General features: G+C 40.3%; 1 pseudogene; it reads right to left on the bottom strand.

Moving 5' to 3' along the window:
* Nucleotides 1–893: 893 nt before the first annotated feature.
* On the bottom strand, nt 894–8,368 carry LOC133240287 (endogenous retrovirus group K member 25 Env polyprotein-like; annotated as a pseudogene).
* Nucleotides 8,369–19,787: the final 11,419 nt, after the last annotated feature.

Raw genomic sequence — 19,787 nt, 5'->3', positions numbered from 1 at the left:
TTGTCTTACGTATTGAGGTGTTCCTATGTTGGGTGCATAAATATTTACAATTGTCCTGTCTTTCTCTTGGATTGATCACTTGGTCATTATGTAGTGTCCTTCCTTATCTCTTGTAATATTCTTTATTTTAAGGTCTCTTTTGTCTGATATGAGGATTTCTACTCCAGCTTTCTTTTGCTTCCCATTTGCATGGAATATATTTTTCCATGCGCTCACTTTCAGTCTACATGTGTCTTGTGGTCTGAAGTGGGTTTCTTGTAGACAGCATATATATGGGTCTTGTTTTTGTATCCATTCAGCCAGTCTGTGACTTTTGATTGGAGCATTTAATCCATTTACATTTAAAGCAATTTTTGATATATATGTTCCTATTGCCATTTTCTTAATTGTTTGCAGCTGGTTTTGTAGATCTTTTTTCTTCTCTTGTATTTCTTGACTATATAAGTCTGTTTAACATGTGTTCTAAAGCTGGTTTGGTGGTACTGAATTCTCTTAACATTTGTTTGTCTGAAAAGCTTTTGATTTCTCTATCAATTTTGAGTGAGATCTTTGCTGGGCACATTAATCTTGGTTGTAGATTTTTTTTCCCTTTCAGTATTTTAAATATATCCTGCCATTCCCTTCTGGCTGACAGAGTTTCTGCTGAAAGATCAGCTGTTATAGGTATGGGTTTTCCCTTGTATGTTACTTGTTGCTTTTCCCTTGCCACTTTTAATATTCCTTCTTTGTGTTTAGTCTTTGTTAGTTTGATTTGTATGTGTCTTAGCAAGTTTCTCCTTGGGTTTATCCTGTATGGGACTCTTTGTGGCTCTTGAACTTGATTGACTATTTCTGTTGGGGATTTTCTCCCCAGGACTTGGAAGCAATGAACCTGAAAGAATGACACTTGGACAGTCTCTTGCAAGGACTGACAAGTTTATTTCTGCAGTCAAGCCTTTTTATAGAAGTAGGAACAAAGAGCTTAGAGCATACAGCCAGCAGAGCGCGTACGGGGTTAACACCTAATCAGTGAAAATATTTCACGGACAACGCGTTCTAAGTGACCCATGTGCTTATCCCATAACCCGTTTTCTCAAGCAACATCCTTAATATTTATTATTAAATCTTGGCGCTGGGCATAACCAAAGGCAGGAGATGTTTTTCTGCCTGAGCACACCAAGCTGGGGTATTTCTGGCCCTTCGCCATTTTCCCAAGGACTTCCTCCAACCAGCTATTTTGTACTGGGCTTCCCAACATATCCTCCTCTTGTTTTTAATTTAAGCATGGCAGCTGCTAGTTGGACTCCATTGTGGGAGGCATGGAGTCTTGAGTAAAGACATTTGAATCCTATAAGCAATGACAGAAAAAGCAGGGTAATTAATACATATATAAAAATGTTACTTCCTGAAAACCAAGCTCTAGGGTCTAGAGATGATAGGGTTTTGGTTAAAGTATCGTAAAATTGAGTGCTGTACAATTCCTTAGGTACCTTAACTTGAAAATTAGCAACTTGTTGTTTCAACAAATTGATGTCTAAACTTGAGTTATCTGTGAGATCCTGCAAATGCGCTTTAACTTTATCCCAAGGGTATTCAGTGCTATTATAGGGCATGTCAGTCAGACAAAAAGAAGTAAAATTCCAGTGACAATGTATACGTGTTTGGAAAGTCAGTTGCTGCACTTGATCTCCTAAGTGGATAACCACAGTTTGTAGCTCATTAATTCATGTTTGTAATTGCTGATCTATTTGAGCTTGTTGAGTCCAAAGATCATGAGAGTCTTTGTGCCAAGCAGTGATAAAATCATGACTTTGTATAGAATTATGTAAAGCCATACCGGACAAAGTTCCTACAGTCACAATGGAGATAAGGCTTAAGATGCCTGCAACAATCCACCCAATGATGCGCTTAGATCGCCTAAGTCCAGTTTTCAACAATACAGAAAGAAATACAGAATCAGTCCAAGGCTCAGTTAAGTTTACAGGAAGCCATAACTCAGATCTTTGTTTAACTAGCGCAATGCTAGCATTGTGATATGAAATGATGTGATTAAGGCAGGTATACAATGCATATGCAGTACAATTGACAATCTTGGCCGATAAGTCAATATAAAAATGCCCTACAATAAACAAGTATGGAAGGTGAACACACAATTGAATATAGCCAGTACTATTGTATAGGAAGGTATAATTAGAAGGACGAAACACACCCATAGTCCCATAAACACTAGCAAAGTGCTCTAAGGCTGCTGAAATTTTCCAAATGTGCCATTGCTCTGGCCCCACAATGGGGACAACAATCCTGGGTTGTGGGGGTGATAAGCCCCCGTTATACCAATTCAGCAATATGTCCTTATCAGTCCAGAAACTTGTCTTAGTTTTATGAAAGCCTCCAATGCTTGATCTATTAACCAGGAGCAATTATGATGTTCCTCCTGCTCTTCAGAACAGTTTACAAACAAACCGTGAGGTCCCCAGTCAACAAATTTAAATGTATGATTAGTATGATTTTGCTGAAATATAGAAATTTTCCTAAATTGGCCTCGACAATCAGACCAATGTAATGGTTGTATCTCCTGTTTTCTTCTCCAAGATACAGTATGACATGAAGTTTCCTCTGGTTGAAAAAGCGAGTTCGAATAGTTGGCTATCTGGCCTGGATAATGTCACTCGGAGCCATTAAGTAAGAAAGATACCGTAGTAAACATTCCCAGATGCAAAGCAGTCCCATTGTTGGCAGAGTATGCCCACCACTGTGGGAAGATAGTCACGCAAAGGGGATGAGATCCGAAACAGATAGGCAAGGTTTTGAATCCCATGGAAATATTGATTGGCTTTCCCTCATCTTCTTCATGAATTGGTCGCTTTGTGGACCAGGGACTTGGAAAATGCATGCTGTCATTGGTAAAGATCATAGGGGCTTTATCTACCCAATCCACTATGGAGAGAAGTGGTGGGTTGGGTATGTATGCCCAATAAACATATTTTGCACTTACCCCAGAGGAACAGGAAAGAACAGCTAACATTGCCAGAAACAGCTTATCTGGAGTCATAGGAGTTCCAGTACTCTTCAGTGTCTGCTCAGCTTGATGAGTCATGTTTTTCACTTGAGCCCATGTCAGGTAAGGATTCAGACAATGGTGTTTCCTCATTGGCTCCTCCAGGGTCATTGACAAGACCCTTTGCGTCAACTTCATCACTTCCCGAGGGAGTCCAGTCTTGGGGTCCCTCTTGGTAACGGACATGGCGAAGGGGAACCCAGATTTCCTCTCCATCTGCAATGACAAGACCATAACCCTTGCCTAGGAGTCATAAGATTCCTGGCAGCCACTGATTAAATTGCTTATGCCATATTGGTGTATTGATTTCTAATTTGCTGTTTTTGTCTTCTGCAAAATGTCTATCTGCACGAGTATCAGAATTATTTTTTGTTAAGGTTAAAAAACTCAGGGAATAAAGAGTTAAAGATAAGAGTAATTGAGGGTTCATGGGATAAGAAGTGTGTCTCCTCTTCCATATTCCCCCTTTCTGTTTTAATAAATGAGTTTTTAGGGTGCGGTAGGCTCTTTCAATAATGGCTTGACCCTGAGGATTATAGGGTATTCCTGTAATGTGTGTTATGTTCCATTCTGATAAAAATAAATGAAACTAATGCGAGGTGAATGCAGGTCCATTGTCTGTTTTCAAGACAGAAGGAATCCCCATAACGGGGAAGGTGAGTAAGAGTGTGGAAATGGCATGTTTACTGGATTCTGAAGAGACAGGTACTGCCTAGATAAAGCCTGAAAATGTATCAACTGAGACAAAGAGCAAAGAAAACTTTCTTAAGGAGCAGTGAGTGAAATCAGATTGCCAAAGGGAGTTAGGCTGTTGCCCCCGGGGATTAACTCCTGAAATCGTAGTTTGTAAGTGCAGAGGGGCACAGACATCACAGGTTTTAATAATACGCCGCGCTTCAGTGAGAGGAATATAGTATTTAGAGTGCAATCTGTTAGCATTGGTATGAAGATTAGCATGTTCGTCACTGGCAGACGTAAAAATGGGAGGTATGAGCCTGTCAAGGGCATCATTTCCTGCAACTAGAGGGCCAGGTAAACCTGAATGAGCACGTATATGTGCAATGAAGGAAGGTTCCATACGTGAGCGAATTACAGCTCGAGTCTGTGAAAAGGGAGTATGTAATTCTTCATCTAGTTTGTATAAAAAGGCGGTAACAAAATCAGGAAAAAGGGAAGCAAGGTATTTGGAATCAGTATATACGTTGAAGGATAATGGTTGAAGCGACAAAAGAGCATATAAAGCATACAACTCAACTCTTTGTACTGAAGAATAGGTAGTGGGTAATTTCTCTTTGATATCAGGGCCGACAATCCCTGCTATGCCTTTCTTGTTGCCAACAATGAAACAGGTGGGTGCATTGGAAATAGGCTGGGATGCAATGATATTAGTTACAATGAATTTAGTACATTGTAGAAAGTCCATAATTTTCCTTTCGGCAAATGAAATGAGATAACATTTTGAAAATCACTTAATGCCATTTGCATGGTCAAGTTATACTGTAAGGCAATTTGCAATTCCTTTTTTGTCAAGGGAACGTGTATTGCATATGGATCAAATCCAGTCAAAGTTTGTATACAGCTTCTTCCTGACACAATTAAGTGCCCTATTTTCTCAATATATGATACAATTTTTTTAGACTGTTTAGTGTGTAAATATACCCATTCTATTGGGCTATGCTGAGCTATAATTGCAGTGGGCGAATGTTCAGTGGGGAATATATATAAAGAAACTGGTTGATCATAATCTAGCCAAGTTGAAAAAGATTGTTGAATGCGTTTCTCCACTAAGGCCAGTTCTTCTTTGGCCTCTTTTGTTAGCTGCCTAGGGCTATTAGGGTCAGGGGATCCCTCTAAAATTTTAAATAGATTTTGTAAGGCATAGGTGGGGATGCCAACAGATGGCCGCAGCCAATTAATATCTCCTAGCAATTTTTGAAAATCATTCAGCATGTGTAGAGACTGCACAGAAATTTGAGTTTTTTGAGGGTTGATTTTAGATTCTTCCACAACATGTCCTAAATAATTGAAGGGTGCTTTCCACTGAATTTTATCTGGTGTAACAAGCAGGCCATGATTTTGAAGAGTAGTAGTAACTTCATTATATAACTGTTGCAAACAGAGTTCAGATTCCATAGAAAGAAGTATATCATCCATGTAATGAATTATAAATGCAGTAGGATACTTATCTCTAATGGGTTGTAATAAAACAGATATGAGATATTGGCAAATGGTAGGAGAGTTCATCATTCTCTGAGGTAGCACCTTCCATTGAAGTCTTTTAACAGAAGCCATGTGATTTATAGAAGGAACTGAAAAGGCAAAACGTTTTCTATCTTTAGAGTGCAGAGGTATAGTAAAAAAAAGCAGTCTTGTAAGTCAATAATAACTACAGACCATCCTTTTGGTACCATAGAAGGGGAGGGCAATCCGGGTTGTAAGGGCCCCATAGGTAACATGGTATTACTAACAATTCTTAAATCTATCAACATTCGCCATTTTCCTGATTTCTTTTTTATTACAAAAACAGGGGAATTCCACGGGGAAAATGAAGGTTCTATATGAGCTTTTTGTAATTGTTCATTTACTAATTGCGTAAGAGCTGCCAATTTTTCTTTAGTTAGGGGCCATTGAGGTGTCCATACTGGGGTATCAAATTCCCAATTGAGAGGCAGCAGTGTTAACTCAATGGCCTCCATTAAAAATGTTCATTTAAAGAAATTGTGGCTTTCGTTTGTTGAAGAAAATCCTGTCCCCATAAATTGATAGGCATATTAGTAATGTATGGTTTAAGATAAGCTACAATTTGATCAGGGCCATACACTTGGAAATAGGATGCACTGACAAAAGTTTTTGTGGCATCAGCTTCACCCACTCCTAATAGTCTAGAAGGAGCCACAACCTTACTCCAATCAAGGGGGCCATTCTGCAGCTCTAATGATTGAAATGTCAGCTCCAGTATCTAACATGCCTGTGAAATTTTTTCCCCATATGCGTAAAGTAAGCATGGGTTTCTGATGTTCCTTTAATAAGGTGGATAGTGCAGCAGTAAGGTTGGTACTGCCAAAGCCTCCCTGCCGAACTTTATCAGATGCCTTCATTGGTTTGACATATGGCAAAAGTAATAATTGTGCAAAACATTTCCCTTTTTGTAAGTATACATTTCCCATTTTCACAACATTTACCATAACATGTATTTCCCCTTCATAATCTTCATCCACAACACCAGTCAATACCACTAAACCTCTCACTGTGCAGCTACTACGTCCCAAAATCAGTCCCACTGTCCCGGGTGGAATCAGGCCATAATATCCAGTGGGAATTTTGTGGGGGTTGTATAATTCTATTAGTTCCATATCATAAGAACTAGGTATATCAATGCAAGCACTCTTAGATGTAGCTGCTTGTAGCATCATAACGCTAGGTCCTCCTTTTGTAGTGGGGCTAGAGGATGACCCCTTTATCAGTTTCCCTGTTGTTTTTGTTGTGCACCAGGGTTCAAAGTGTTTCCATCCTTATCAAATTTAGAATGACATTCATTCAGCCAATGGAACCTCTTTTTACATCTTGGACATACTCCTGGGGGTCTCTTCTTATTAGAAGTAGTAGTATTTTTTCCGGCCTGTGTTAGCATGCGACATTGTTTTTTCATATGGCCGGGCTTCCCACAGTTAAAACATTTGGCATTAGCAGCTTTCTGTATATTAAAGGTTTCCAATGCTGCCAATTTTGCTCTATGGGACATAGATCCGTTGTCCCTACATGCTTTCAAATATTCCATAAGAGAGCCAGTCTCTCGAACTGGTCTGAGCACGGATCGACATTCCTCATTAGCATTTTCAAAAGCAAGTTGTTTTAAAATAATATTTTGTAAAGTCACATCCTTAATAGATTTCTCAACTGCATCCTTTAATTTTCCTATAAATTGAGAATATTCCTCCTCATGTCCTTGAATAATCTTAACAAATGAACCATCAGAGTTAGCATTATCAACCTTTGCCCACGCCCTGCAGGCAGTTTCTTTAATGAAATGCAACATCTCAGGGGTAATATTAGCTAATTGCGCCATTACATCGGCCATAGTCCATGTTCCAGTCAGTATATCATAAGTTAAATTGGCAGGGTTACCACAAGATTGCTGGTCAATCATCAGCTGTCGGGCCTCATCACTAACCCACATTTGCCACTGCAGTAATTGTTGAGGATTTAAAACCATCTTTGCTACTTGAAAAAAATCATATGGCATCCAATGGTCAGCCCATCCTCTGAGAAATTTTATACAGTAAGGAGAAGTAGGTCCATACAGAGTACATGCTTTCTTAAAGCTAGACAACATGCTAAAATCTACACTGGCCCAAGAATTTTGACCCTGGACGGGTTGATCAAATTGTATTGGGAAAGCGAAAGCACAAGCAGGTATCTCCCGAGGAGGAGTGAAGGGGTTAGTACGAGCAAGGTTAGCGACTGCAGTTACAGACGCAGCAGAAAGAAAAGCCTCAGATTTGGGCTGTCCGCTGAACGAAATGACTTCCGCCTTAAGCGGTTTCGGTTTTGGCACATCCTTAATAGATACAGCCTCAAGTTGTTTTTCCAGGGTTTGTGTTTGATTGAGCATGACATTCTTGCATTTCAAAGCACCTTGCATGTCTTATTCATTAAGCTCGTATTCATGCAAAGACCCAACAGTCTCTATCTCCAAATCAACATTATGTCCTTCAATTTGTTCTATGACAGCCCGTATGAGTGACCAGGTAACCCACCATTGAGGAGGAATGCGAACTCCCTGCCGATATGCTCGCAAAACATTGTTCTTAACCCTTTTCCATACATCAAGATGAAGCGTCCCCTTCTCCCGGAACCATGGATTATGTTCCAGTAGTATATGATAGCAGTCATTCAACTGATCTCTTGAAACATTAACACCGTTTTGTTTCAAAAAATGATGCATTATAGAAATGAAAGGAATTTTACTGCTATGTTGTCCCATCCTGCTTACCTCTTTCTGCAGGGGCTCGTCGCTTTGTTCAGCCTTCCTTTCAAGTCCCTGTTCGTGGCGCCACTTGTTGGGGATTTTCTCCCCAGGACTTGGAAGCGACGAACCTGAAAGAATGACACTCGGACAGTCTCTTGCAAGGACTGACAAGTTTATTTCTGCAGTCAAGCCTTTTTATAGAAGTAGGAACAAAGAGCTTAGAGTATACAGTCAGCAGAGCGCGTATGGGGTTAACACCTAATTAGTAAAAATATTTCAAGGACAGCGCGCTCTAAATGACCCATGTGCTTACCCCATAACCCATTTTCTCAAGCAACATCCTTAATATTTATTATTAAATCTTGGTGCTGGGCATAACCAAAGGCAGGAGACGTTTTTCTGCCCAAGTACACCAAGCCGGGGTATTTCTGGCCCTTCGCCATTTTCCCAAGGACTTCCTCTAACTGGCTATTTTGTACTGGGCTTCCCAACAATTTCCTTTTCCATGTTGGGGAAATTTTCAACTATAATCTCTTCAAAATTTTTCTCATACCCTTTCTTTTTCTTTTCTTCTTCTGGGACCCATATAATTTGAATGTTGGTGTGTTTGATGTTGTCCCAGAAGTCTCTGAGACTATCCTCAGTTCTTTTCATTCTTTTTACTTTATTCTGCTCTTTAAAAGTTGTTTCCACCATTTTATCTTCCAGGTCACAGATTTGTTTTTCTGCTTCAGATATTCTATTATTAATTCCTTCTAGAGTATTTTTAATTTCAGTAATTGTGTTGTTTTTTCTGTATATTTATTCTTTAATTCTTTTAGGTCTTTGTTAATTGATTCTTGCATTTTCTCCATTCTGTTTTCAAGGTTTTTGATCATCTTTACTATCATTATTCTGAATTCTTTTTCAAGTAGTTTGCCTATTTCCTCTTCATTTATTTGAACTTCTGTGTTTCTAGTTTTTTCCTTTATATGTGTAGTATTTCTCTGCCTTTTCATTATTTTTTTAAACTTACTGTGTTTGAGGTACCCTTTTCCCAGGCTTCAAGGTTGAATTCTTTCTTCCTTTTGGTTTCTGCCCTCCTAGGGTTGATCGAGTGGTTTGTGTAAGCTTCGTATATGGTGAGATTTGTGCTTAGTTGTTTTTGTTTGTTTGTTTGTTTTTCCTCTCATGGGCAAGGCTGAGTGAGCTGCTAATCCTGTCTGCTGATGATTTGGCTTGTATTTTTGTTTTGTTTGTTGCTTGGATGAGGTGTCCTCCACAGGGTGCTACTGGTGGTTGAGTGATGCCAGGTCTTGTATTCAAGTGGTTTCCTTTGTGTGGGTTCTCATTATTTGATACTCCCTAGGGTTAGTTCTCTGGTAGCTTAGGTTCTTTGAGTCAGTGCTCCCACTCCAAAGACTCACGGCTTGATCTCGAGTTTTGTGTGGTTCTATATATTCTTCTCCAGTGATCAGGTACTCCTGCCCACTCTCAGCTGGTGTTCTGCAAGATCTTCTGTGTCTGAAGGTGTATTCCTGATGTATCCATGGAGAGAGACAGACTCCATGTCCACCTACTCCTCTGCCATCTTGTTCCCCAGTACTTCCTTACTTTTTAATCACTGAATAGTATTCCATTGTACTTCAGGATATGTTGCAATACTTTTGTGTATCCATTGATTAAAACTATTAATTTCTACTGTTAGATCATGAAAATGTATTCTAGCTCAGAATATATATCCTAAGGAGCCTCACATATGTATTCAGCTGTGGAGCACTGGGCTGATTCCTGTATGGCTGGGAATTCTTGGATAAGCGCTCTGTCTCTGAGGTGGACTCAAAGCTTTGCTCAGACTTAATCTTCTGATTGGGAGTCCTGGGTACCCTGACTCAGGGCTCAGGCTCTCCTAACTCCTTGCCTCTGAGGCTATGGATAAAAAACAGCACTGGGTGCAGGAAAACACTGGGCCAATCAGAAGGACACTCAGCCCTTGGCACTCATATGAGGGTGGCAGAAGTAATAGGTCTTTTTTGGCAAGATGACGGCAGCTCAGAACACCTAGCAACAAAACTTGGAAATGTCCAGCTTCTCATGCCTGGCAGGCTTCCTCCATCTTGATGAATTAATATTTCTGCCTTTTTCATTTCTAGGATGATTGGAAGAGGTTGTAAGACATCTGGATGTATTTGGATTACATAACTGACTTATTTCGTTTGTTCAACATTTATTGAGCATTTAATATATGCTATGCCATTTGTATGCATTATCTGATCCAATTATAGCAATGATCTTATACAGTAAGCTATAATACTTATTTTATAACTTTGGAACAACAGACTGGTTCCAAAAGGAAAAGGAGTATGTCAAGGCTGTATATTGTCACCATGCTTATTTAACTTATATGCAGAACATCATGAGAAATGCTGGGCTGGATGAAGCACAAGCTGGAATCAAGATTGCTGGGAGAAATATCAATAACCTCAGATTTGCAGATGACACCACCCTGATGGCAGAAAATGAAGAGGAACTAAAATGCCTCTTGATGAAAGTGAAAAAGGAGAGTGAAAAAGTTGGCTTAAAGCTCAACATTCAGAAAACTAAGATCATGGCATCTGGTCCCATCACTTCATGAGAAATAGATAGAGAAACAGTGGAAATAGTGACAGAATGTATTTTGGGGGGCTCCAAAATCACTGCAGATGGTGACTGCGGCCATGAAATTAAAAGATGCTTACTCCTTGGAAGAAAAGTTATGACCAACCTAGACAGCATAAGAGACATTACTTTGCCAACAAAGGTCCATCTAATCAAGGCTATGGTTTTTCCAGTCATCATGTATGGATGTGAGAGTTGGACTATAAAGAAAGCTGAGCACCGAAGAATTGATGCTTTTGAACTGTGGTGTTGGAGAAGACTCTTGAGAGTCCCTTGGACTGCAAGGAGATCCAACCAGTCCATCCTAAAGGATATCAGTCCTGAATGTTCACTGGAAGAACTGATGTTGAAGCTGAAACTCCAATACTTTGGCTACCTTATGGGAAGAGCTGACTCATTGGAAAAGACTCTGAAGCTGTGAAAGATTGAAGGCTGTAGGAGAAGGGGACGACAGAGGATGAGATGATTGGATGGCATCACCGACTCAATGGACATGAGTTTGAGTAAATTCCAGGAGTTGGTGATGGACAGGGAGGCCTGGTGTGCTGCAGTCCATGGGGTTGCAAAGAGTCTGACATGACTGAGCAACTGAACTGAACTGAACTGAAAATACTTATTTTACAGATGGGAAAATTGAACCTCAGAGAGATTATTTTTCCCAAATCACTCAAGCTACATGATAAAGTCAAGTTTCAAACCCATTTTATCCAATGCTCCCCAAACTTTGAACTAGTAATGTGCAATAAAGATGAGGGGATAATTTATTATGGTAGAATGATGAGAGGAGAAATAGGAGATGGTTAAAACGGGTCTTTTCCAGTGCTTTTAGGAACAGAAAAAGGACAGAGGCTGGATATTCATCAGAATCGGGAATGGGGAATGAAGGGGTCAGTTTGAAGATGACCCCAAGATAGGTCCATCCTAGTTACATAAATAATTGCAAGGATCAGATAGTTCTTTAAAGATATTCAATAATTAACACCTCATTCTGTTATATTGGAAATTGGTGGTAAATGGAAATAAAAAATTATGAGATTTCCAAGTACTTAGATGCCATGCAAGTGGGGTCATGGGTTCTAAAGCGAGGAACCACCTCACCAGTTGCTTTTACCCATAAACTACATCGCCTCCTAACCCTGGTTGACACACTTTCCTCCCCCTGAATACTCTTCACACATATGTTGCCTTCCTGAATCTTCTCCACCTCCATCTCTCATTTTGCATATCAGATCCCTCCCCAACTTTAAAAGCAGATTATTCCTATTCTCAGACAAAGCACCTGTTACAAGTCCGCAGGCATCACAATTTGTAATTATGTAGTTTATTGGCTTGTTCAGTGGCCTTCTTGCCTCACTTTTCACACTGTAAGTTCCCTGAGGGTGGAGAGCAAGTCTGTGAAAATCTGCAGTAAGATTTCAAGCAGTGCTTCCACACCTGCCCACAAGCTCCTTGAATGCGCCACTTTGTGAGAATTAATACATTTTGGAAACCAGCAGGCTTGCGGGTACATGAGAGCCAAGATGCACTCTTCTAGCTTCAACCTTCAGCTGAGAAAGGCTCAGGAGGATGGGCTCCAATCCAGCATCCTTGAGGCCAGTAGAGTTATCGCCTTGATGGATAAAAGCTGGCACACCTTCCTCCCCAGTCACTTCATATTCAACAATGCCAAAAAGTCCCAAGAAGGGACATTCTAAATTGTAAAAGGAACCACTCAACTCTTAAATGCATCCACTTTAAAATACATCCCGGTGGCTTTCCAGGGGATGAGGAAGAAATACATAGAAAATGTTTCCCAGGCTAGGAAGAAGCTTCTTGAAGACAAGATGTGAGACAGTGCACGGAAAAGCTATAGCTGCTCTTTTACATTTCCTTCAAACTCTGTCTATGTATTTCTGTTTGGTATTAGTGCACAGAGAGCCAAGATTTTGCAAACAATAGGAGGTTGTAGAAAGGAACCCTGAGGAAAAACAAAGTTTTATGCATAGTCAGTTCAGTTCAGTTCAGTCATTCAGTCGTGTCCGACTCTTTGCGACCCCATGAATCACAGCACTCCAGGCCTCCCTGTCCATCACCAACTCCCGGAGTTCACCCAAACTCATGTCCATCGAGTCAGTGATGCCATCCAGCCATCTCATCCTCTGTTGTCCCCTTCTCCTCCTGCCCCCAATCCTTACCAGCATCAGAGTCTTTTCTAATGAGTCAACTCTTCCCATGAGGTGGCCAAAGTATTGGAGTTTCAGCTTCAACATCAGTCCTTCAAATGAACATCCAGGACTGATCTCCTTTAGGATGGACTGGTTGGATCTCCTTGCAGTCCAAGGGACTCTCAACAGTCTTCTCCAACACCACAGTTCAAAAGCATCAATTCTTCAGCACTCAGCTTTCTTCACAGTCCAACTCTCACATCCATACATGACGACTGGAAAAACCATAGCCTTGACTAGATGGACCTTTGCTGGCAAAGTAATGTCTCTGCTTTGAATATGCTATCTAGGTTAGTCATAACTTTTCTTCCAAGGAGTAAGCGTCTTTTACTTTCATGGCTACAATCACCATCTGCAGTGATTTGGGAGCCCCAAAAAATAAAGTCTGACACTGTTTCCCCATCTATTTCCCATGAAGTGATGGGACCGGATGCCATGATCTTAGTTTTCTGAATGTTGAGCTTTAAGCCAACTTTTTCACTCTCCACTTTCACCTTCATCAGAGGCTTTTTAGTTCCTCTTCACTTTCTGCCATAAGGGTGGTGTCATCTGCCTATCTGAGGTGATTGATATTTCTCCCAGCAATCTTGATTCCAGCTTGTGTTTCTTCCAGTCCAGCGTTTCTCATGATGTACTCTGCATAGAAGTCAAATAAGCAGGGTGACAATATACAGCCTTGACATACTCCTTTTCCTATTTGGAACCAGTCAGTTGTTCCATGTCCAGTTCTAACTGTTGCTTCCTGACCTCCATATAGTTTTCTCAAGAGGTAGGTCAGGTGGTCTGGTATTCCCATCTCTTTCAGAATTTTCCACAGTTTATTGTGATCCACACAGTCAAAGGCTTTGGCATAGTCAATAAAGCAGAAAGAGATTTTTTCTGGAACTCTCTAGCTTTTTCGATGATCCAGTGGGTGCTGGCAATTTGATCTCTGGTTCCTCTGCCTTTTCTAAAACCAGCTTGAACATCTGGAAGTTCACGGTTTACGTATTGCTGAAGCCTGGCTTGGAGAATTTTGAGCATTACTTTACTAGTGTGTGAGATGACTGCAATTGTGCGGTAGTTTGAGCATTCTCTGGCATTGACTTTCTTTGGGATTGGAATGAAAACTGACCTTTTCCAGTCCTGTGGCCACTGCTGAGTTTTCCAAATTTGCTGGCATATTGAGTGCAGCACTTTCATAGAATCATCTTCCAGGATTTGAAATAGCTCAACTGGAATTCCATCACATCCACTAGCTTTGTTCGAAGTGATGCTTTCTAAGGCCCACTTGACTTCACATTCCAGGATGTCTGGCTCTAGGTGAGTGATGACACCATCGTGATTATCTGGGTTGTGAATATCTTTTTTGTACAGTTCTTCTGTGTATTCTTGCCACCTCTTAATATCTTCTGCTTCTGTTAGGTCTATGCCATTTCTGTCCTTTATTGAGCCCATCTTTGCATGAAATGTTCCCTTGGTATCTCTAATTTTCTTGAAGAGATCTCTAGTCTTTCCCATTCTGTTGTTTTCCTCTATTTCTTTGCATTGATAGCTGAGGAAGGCTTTCTTATCTCTCCTTGTTATTTTTTGGTACTTTGCATTCAGATGCTTATATCTTTCCTTTTCTCCTTTGCTTTTCACTTCTCTTCTTTTCACGGCTATTTGTAAGGCCTCCCCAGACAGCCATTTTGCTTTTTTGCATTTCTTTTCCATGGGGATGGTCTTGATCCCTGTCTCCTGTACAATGTCACAAACCTCCGTCCATAGTTCATCAGGCACTCTATCAGATCTAGTCCCTTAAATCTATTTCTCACTTCCACTGTATAATCATAAGGAATTTGATTTAGGTCATACCTGAGTGGTCTAGTGATTTTCCCTACTTTCTTCAATTTGCATCTTAATTTGGCAATAAGGAGTTCATGATCTGAGCCACAGTCAGCTCCCAGTCTTGTTTTCGCTGACAGTACAGAGCTTCTCCATCTTTGGTTGCAAAGAATATAATCAATCTGATTTCAGTATTGACCATCTAATGATGTCCTTTTGTAGAGTCTTCTCTTGTGTTGTTGGAAGAGAGTGTTTGCTATGACCAGTACATTCTCTTGGCAAAACTCTATTAGCCTTTGCCCTGCTTCATTCTGTACTCCAAGGTCAAATTTGCCTCTTACCCCCGGTGTTTCTTGACTTCCTATTTTTGCATTCTAGTCACCTATATTGAAAAGGACATCTTTCTGGGTGTTAGTTCTAAAAGGTCTTGTAGGTCTTCATAGATCCGTTCAACGTCAGCTTCCTCAGCGTTACTGGTAGGGGCATAGACTTGGATTACTACCTTGGAAACGAATAGAGATCATCCTATCATTTTTGAGATTGCATCCAAGTACTGCATTTCGGACTCTTTTGTTGACCATGATGGCTACTCCTTTTCTTCTAAGGGATTCCTGCCCACAGTAGTAGATATAATGATCATCTGAGTTAAATTCACCCATTCCAGTCCATTTTAGTTCGCTGCATAGTCAGTATTAACTAAATTTAAATTCACGTTTAACTAAGTAAATACATTTGTTAAGTAAGTTAGTGCAAGACTGGAATTTGATTTCTCTCTTTGTTAGAAGTGCTCCCTTTTGATAACAGAATGTGTGAGTTTCTGTGACCTTGAGTGATTCAAATTCGTTTCCTTTTCATTGTTTTGTGTCTTTGGTTAAATGAGTAAGTATTGTTTCACCGTGACCTATAATCCTGTTGTGTTTTAACACCTTTTTGATGTTTTTAATAAACTTCCCAAATATTGTAATCTAACTAAAGCTCTTTTAGCTTCCAGCTGACTCTGGGATACTTTGAAGAAACATCTCTGAGGCATCTCAGAGAGGAATGTTAATTTATTTGGTATATTAAATTACTTAAAAGATATTGTTAAGTGATTGGAGATGAATCTTTAGGTTTTGTGTATGGCTAAATATCATTAATATAGATTATTTCAAAGTTTATATGGAATCCCTAACATCTGATGTGTCCTGATATAATGTTATCAGTCAAAATTCTAGTTATTAACCCTAAAATGCTATATATCCCAGAAACATCCAAGTTTCCTGCTAATTGCATGGTACTCAATCTTTAATCCTGCTATTTAAGTTTTTTCCTTGTCATGCGAGTGTATGTTCCTCCGTTCTTTGTCTCGTCACTACAAAGATTTGGAGTGATGGACATTAAAGCCCCTTTGGCGTGTCACAGCTCTCAGGTCTTGGATAGACCATGTTATAGCTCTCACATCTCGAATGGACTCATTGGAAAAGACTCTGATGCTGGGAGGGATTGGGGGCAGGTGGAGAAGGGGATGACAGAGGATGAGACGGCTGGATGGCATCACTGACTCGATGGACGTGAGTCTGGGTGAACTCCGAGAGTTGGTGATGGACAAGGAGGCCTGGTGTGCTGCGATTCATGGTGTCGCAAAGAGTCGGACATGACTGAGCGACTGAACTGAACTGAACTGATAGCTCTTAGACAAGTCAGTGTTACAGCTCAGTGTTACAGCTCTATTTTATTTAGAAGATAGCAGGAAACTCCATCTTCGAGGCATGAGGGGACGTTGATCCAAAGACACGAGGAGAAGAGCGCCCCAGCACGCAGGAGAGAGAGAGAGAGACAGCTAGCTTTGGCTCCTCTATTTATATGTTTATCTCTCCCTGGGCCTGTCCTATGTAAATTGGGCCAGCCAGGAGTGTTGTTTGTTTTACCTGAGGTCCTCACTCCGGTCCCTGGACCTTCTTTTGTTCTTTTTTCGCGGGCTTTTCCCTTCCTTGTCTTTTAGCCACCGCCATTTTGGACTCTTTTCCCCTATTCTACCTACCTAACATTCCTTTATAGACAATATTTTATACTGATGCTTTTATAAAATGAAGATTTTCAAAAACCCTCATAATCTGTTAACTTTAGATAATGCCACCAAATTAGGTAACAAATGAAAAAATTCTAATGAAAAACCTGATTACTTCATCCAGATCAATAGGAATCATTTACATGAGACTGAATGAACTGATAAATATGATTTATGACTTTGGGAAATGTAGTAGCTTAAATCTTTGATTTTCAGTAAATCTTTTCTCTTATGCTATGACCTACAATAAGTTGATAAAGTATACCTTTGTAAACAAAGATAAAGCATTTATCTTTTTCTCTACCTGATCCTACCAGAGTTTGGCTTCTCCAGCTGACTCTCCTGTGGACTTGATGGCTTACTGCAACTGGACTACAACTAGTTATATTAATAATTGTTTTAATTTGTTTTTTGTTTCCAAATTGTTTATACATTTTGTCTCCCTGTTGCACGATGACTTTGTCAGTGTTACTAGCTGCATCATTTATACCCTATGTTATAAGATTATTGTCTCTTATAGTTCCCAGTATATAACTCAACCTCCAACCAAATTGATGATGGCTAAACATCTGGTGAAAATAGATCACATTTATGACTCTTATAAAATAATTGTAATAGTGTGATTCTAGGTATGGGAAGAAGCAACAGGGGAAAACATTTCCTGGATCATAATAGATTAGAAGACAGAGGATCCAGAGAATCTTTTATTACCTATCAATGGACCTAATTCCAAAATTAACATCTGGAGTGGCATATCAACAGGATCTTTTACCTGATCTGAGATGAGCCTCCCAGGGCCAGGAAACAAAAGTAGGTCACAAATTGTCTTCCAAATATTGGTGGAATGTCACACCAAAAGGAGGAACTGAGAAATGGAATGTAACAGTATATAAAGGATGTCACAGTTATCACCAATTGCAGCCACCAGGGAAGTTGGGTGAGCCCTGGGGGAACTCAAGAAGGAAAGAATACCTGTTCTCTAACAGACATCAAACTACAGTCATTCCCTACTAAAAGCCCCGAGGAAGCTAGGATGTGAAAAACAGAGGATACTGGCCCCAGATAGCTGAGGTTCATATCAAAGGAATGATTTCGGTGGGTCCAGACTCTTGCATCTTCCCATACATCAGTTCAATTCAGTTCAGTTGCTCAGTCATGTCCGACTCTCTGCGACCCCATGAATTGCAGCACGCCAGGCCTCCCTGTCCATCACCAACTCCCGGAGTTCACTCAGACTCACGTCCATCGAGTCAGTGATGCCATCCAGCCATCTCATCCTCTGTCATCCCCTTCTCTCCTGCCCCCAATCCCTCCCAGCATCAGAGTCTTTTCCAATGAGTCAACTCTTCGCATGAGGTGGCCAAAGTGCTGGAGTTTCAGCTTTAGTATCATTCCTTCCAAAGAAATCCCAGGGCTGATCTCCTTCGGAATGGACTGGTTGGATCTCCTTGCAGTCCAAGGGACTCTCAAGAGTCTTCTCCAACACCACAGTTCAAAAGCATCAATTCTTCGGCACTTGCCTTCTTCACAGTCCAACTCTCACATCCATACATGACCACAGGAAAAACCATAGCCTTGACTAGACGGATCTTTGTTGGCAAAGTAATATCTCTGCTTTGAATATGCTATCTAGGTTGGTCATAACTTTCCTTCCAAGGAGTAAGTGTCTTTTAATTTCATGGCTGCAGTCACCATCTGCAGTGATTTTGGAGCCCCGAAAAATAAAGTCTGACACTGTTTCCACTGTTTCCCCATCTATTTCCCATGAAGTGATGGGACCAGATGCCATGGTCTTTGTTTTCTGAGTGTTGAGTTTTAAGCCAACTTTTTCACTCTCCTCTTTCACTTCATCAAGAGGCTTTTGAGTTCCTCTTCACTTTCTGCCATAAGGGTGGTGTCATCTGCATATCTGAGGTTATTGATATTTCTCCTGGCAATCTTGATTCCAGCTTGTGTTTCTTCTAGTCCAGCGTTTCTCATGATGTACTCTGTATATAAGTTAAATAAGCAGGGTGACAATATACAGCCTTGACGTACTCCTTTTCCTATTTGAAGCCAGTCTGTTGTCCCATGTCCAGTTCTAACTGTTGCTTCCTGATCTGCATATAGATTTCTCAAGAGGCAGGTCAGGTGGTCTGGTATTCCCATCTCTTTCAGAATTTTCCACAGTTTATTGTGATCCACACAGTCAAAGGCTTTGGCATAGTCAATAAAGCAGAAATAGATGTTTTTCTGGAACTCTCTTGCTTTCTTCAGGATGCAGCAGATGTTGGTAGAAAAGCACTAAATTCCTTAAGTTGGGATATCTGGTTTTCTTTAATTAACCATAATCTTTTGATATTCAGACTTTTGATATTCAATCTTTTGATATTCAACTTGTCTTTTGTTGCAAAGCTTCTATTAATATATAACCTGGCTCCTCCCCTCACCTCATCAGAGCAGTTCTCTCAGGGTTACTTGAGATGCTGCCTCCTGGGCTTAAGCCTAAAGATTTCTGCTGAATAAAGCATAACTCTCAAGTTTTAGGTTCCATGTATTTTTTTCAGTTGACAGTAGTTAAGGTAGAGAAAAGATTACTAAAACTGAAGTGCTCTCTAGAATATTATTTCCTTTCTTCTATCTGTTGACTGAAAAAAAAAATGCACAACATAAGAACAGTGGGTTTTGGTTTTATTTGGGGACCTTACTGAGGATTCTAACATTACTGAGGACCTTACTGAGAGACAGCCTCTCAGATACTCTTAGGAGTTGCTCTGAAGTGGTAGGGGAGGAGCCAGTTTATATGGGAATTTTGGGGGGCAAGGAAGTACAAGTAGTCAAGCATTGGTAAAAGATTGGCTTGACCAATCACAAATAATTCAAATTAGTGATTTTAGTGTTTTTCTGTGTGTGGAAAGATGCAAGAATCTGGGACCATTGAAATTCTTCCTTAGACATGGGTCTTCACTGTCTAGGCACCCATCCTCTCAAAAGCACATGACACTTTCTGTTTTTCCAGCCTGAATCCCCCTCAGGGCACACTGTCTACAGTGGATTGTGACTTAACCCTTGTAAAAGGGACTGATGAACCATACTCTGTGGTTTGTT

The sequence above is a fragment of the Bos javanicus genome, chromosome 28, assembly GCF_032452875.1.
Source record: "Bos javanicus breed banteng chromosome 28, ARS-OSU_banteng_1.0, whole genome shotgun sequence".
NCBI classification, from domain to species: domain Eukaryota; kingdom Metazoa; phylum Chordata; class Mammalia; order Artiodactyla; family Bovidae; genus Bos; species Bos javanicus.
This window is presented reverse-complemented; position numbering and strand designations above follow the sequence as displayed.